This window comes from Quercus robur, chromosome 6, assembly GCF_932294415.1.
Source record: "Quercus robur chromosome 6, dhQueRobu3.1, whole genome shotgun sequence".
In the NCBI taxonomy this organism is placed as follows: domain Eukaryota; kingdom Viridiplantae; phylum Streptophyta; class Magnoliopsida; order Fagales; family Fagaceae; genus Quercus; species Quercus robur.
In genome coordinates, this window is record NC_065539.1 from 28,257,768 (window position 1) to 28,261,075 (window position 3,308).

The window sequence follows — 3,308 nt, forward strand, 5'->3', positions numbered from 1 at the left end:
TGCATGGCGTAACTTCTTCTTAAGCTGGTCAATTTCCCTTTGCATGGCTTTATTGTGTTATTCTTGAGAGACGTGACTCCCAACTAAAGAGTGGCTTTTGCTTGTGTGCGTAACGTGTGCGCTGCCCTCCCTATCTCTCCTACGTTCAAGATTGGCAAAAGGATTTTCACGTTGAGATGCCATGGATTCTACTTGATGTGAGCTTGAATTTGCCATATTTAACTGTTGTTTTCACTATCACACAAGTTCTTCCCACAGACGGCGCCAATTGTAGAGTCCCGATTTGTGGCCCAAACCCAAAGTATATGGGATCTCGGCCGAATAAGCCCAATACAATAAATTTGTAGAGAGTGGGTCAAAGAACTAGGCCCTAATGAATTGAACAACGGCTAATATGGAATTAAATGACAATCAGGCACAAAAAAATGTATTGATATCAATAGACTTTCAATCCGAGGAGGCCATAATTATGTATATTGATCAAAGTTAAATACAGAGACAATTTTGATTACTACAGTGTTCTCTTTCTCCTTTTTCCGATCCCTTCTCCATGAAGAGTCTTTTACCTTATATATCCTCCTCTGGATCATCTTCACCCTCCACTTGTTGGGCCATTCGAATATTGCATGTGAAATCTTGAAGTCTTGGCGTAAAGCAAGGCCACAGAGTCCCTCGCATGTGCATGGCTTTTGAATTCCTTATTCTGATTGTATTATGAATATAGAATAGTGTAAGGCGGCTATTTTCATATATAAAGCCTCTAGGTTAGATTGTTTAAGGGGACAGCTAGGACTGGAGTGTAGGCAGCAGAACATGTTTTTTTTCTATGGCTTTTCTCTTGCACTGTGACTATTTCTTTCTCTATTTTATTTGTCTAGTTTAATGTTTAGTATTTTATTCTTGTGTTTTATTTCAATTACTATGAGTAGCTAAATTTATAATTAGGGTTGAGGATTAAACTTTGTTAAGGATTATTACTAATATTTATATGATTTGATTTTTCCCACAATAGTTGTTCTTTAATGATTTAAATTGTTCTTGCTTCATATCAATTGACTAAGATGAGATTCTAGATATGAGTTCAATCATGTTTTTCTCATGATTTAGGATTTATCTTAATTAATTGAATGCTTGGTTTATTATTTCTTGATTATAAAATTGGATATCTCTTGTGATTTGTTTGGCTACAGATACAATTGATGATTTGATTTTATACTTAAGAAGCGAAGAAGAACATGCTTTAGATATTTAAATAGAAGTTTTAATGATAATATTTTCCATGGCAGCAAGATTGATTCCTAGATTATCATGTAGTGGTTGGGAAAAATTAATGATCATAAATATCTACTAATATGACTTACAAGGTGGATTCCAAAATCTTAATTCCTTTCTCTTGATTGTTTACATCTTTTTATTGCTTTATATCTTTTGCTTAGTTTAATTATTTGCTTATTTTATTTAATTTCAAAACAACCAATTTTTATTAAACTAGATTAGGATTAATTTGGTTAAGGTTTAATTAATTTTCCTACATTCATTCAAGTCCTTGTGGGTTCGACCTTGTTCTTGTCAAGCTATAATTCGGTACAGTTCGTACACTTGCAAGTACTTTAAAATTTCACAACAAGTTTTTGGCGCCATTGCCAGGGACTTGGTTAGGAAAATAAATTAGGTCTTAATTGAATTTTTCCTTCTACTGGTTGCAGTTTAAATTTATTTTTTTAAATAGAAAAAAAAAAACAAAAAAAATATATTTATTTCTTTGTGCTTGGTGTAATTGGATACGTGATAAAGAAAATCGTCTTGTTAGTTTTGATTATTCATCCACAATGGGAGAAATAGGAGATGATTCAAAAACTCTTAGGGAGTTGTTCTCACCCATAACCACCAACCCTCCATCTTGCATAGTATTGCCTGCAACCACTGTTGCACATTTTGAGTTGAAGCCACAGATAATCCACCTTCTTCCTACTTTTTTATGGATTGGATAGAGAAGACCCTTATATGCATGTAAAGGATTTTCTTGAGGTTTATGCTACTTGTAAGTTCCAGAATTTCATTGATGATTCTGTTCGCTTACGTTTATTCCCTTTTTCCTTGAAGGATAAGGCAAAAGCATTGGTTAATTCTCTGTCACCTAGATCTATCACTTCATGGGAACTGTTAGTCACAAAATTCCTCTCTAAATTCTTTCCAATGGCCAAGACTAATGCTTTGAGGAGAGAAATTGTAGATTTTTATCAGGATGAACAAGAGAAATTTTATGAGAGTTGGGAGAGATTTAAGGACTTGATCTTAAAGTGTCCTCATCATGGTTTCGAAACATGAAGACTAGTACAATATTTTTATAATGGTTTGACTCAAACAAATCATAACATAATTGAGTCTATGAATGGTGGTGGATTTTTAAGTCTTGTAGATGATGAGGCATAAAAATTTCTTGAGAATTTTTCTGAAAGTTCACAACAATGGGATTTTTCCAACCGTAAAGAAAGATCTACCCCTACAATTAAGAAAGGAGGATTGTATGAAGTCAGTGAAGATTTAGACATAAAAGCTAGGTTGGACAATCTCACTCGTAAGGTTGAGGCTTTAGCTTTAGGTAAAGGGATGAATTCTGTCAATCAAGTTCAAAGTGAAACATGTTCTATTTGTGCAAGTCCTATGCATACAACAAAAATGTGTCCTTTTGTAGTTGGGTACCCTGATTTTTATACTGAGCAAGCAAATGCATTGAATAATTATGTAAAACCATTTGCTAGCCCATTTTCAGAGACATACAATCCAAATTGGAGGAACCATCCTAATTTCTCATGGAGGCAAAATCAACCTCCCACAAATGTCGGTGGACAACAAGTTCATCAACAAAGTCAATTTCGTCCACTTACTCAAGCATATCCTCCCATTCCTCAATCAACACCTCGATTTGTGGCACCACCAAGACAACAACCATCTTTGGAGGAGTCTCTCAAAACTTTCATGCATTCAACTAGCCAAGCCATTCAAGAGATGAAAAGTTCCACCCATTTGAATACTCAAGCTATTTCAAAGTTGGAAAATCAAGTTGGCCAGTTAGCAACCCAAGTTGGAGAGAGGGAAAAAGGAAAGTTTCCTAGTCAACCTATACCTAACCCAAAAGGACAGTATGCCATCAATGGTTCTTCTAGTTCTACTCATGGACAAGAACATCTTCAGTCTATTACTACCCTTAGGTCTGGTAAGCAAGTTGATAATCAAGTGAAAATGACAGAAGTGGAGGATGATGAAAATATTGTGTTAAAGGAAAAAAGAACTCATAGTTCACATGA

General features: G+C 34.8%; 1 non-coding gene across 1 annotated transcript; it reads right to left on the reverse strand.

The window, feature by feature from the left end:
• Positions 1–2,209: 2,209 nt before the first annotated feature.
• LOC126690694 (small nucleolar RNA R71) lies at positions 2,210–2,318 on the reverse strand. Its single transcript, XR_007644730.1, has one exon. It is a non-coding gene; the product is annotated as a small nucleolar RNA R71 (small nucleolar RNA).
• Positions 2,319–3,308: the final 990 nt, after the last annotated feature.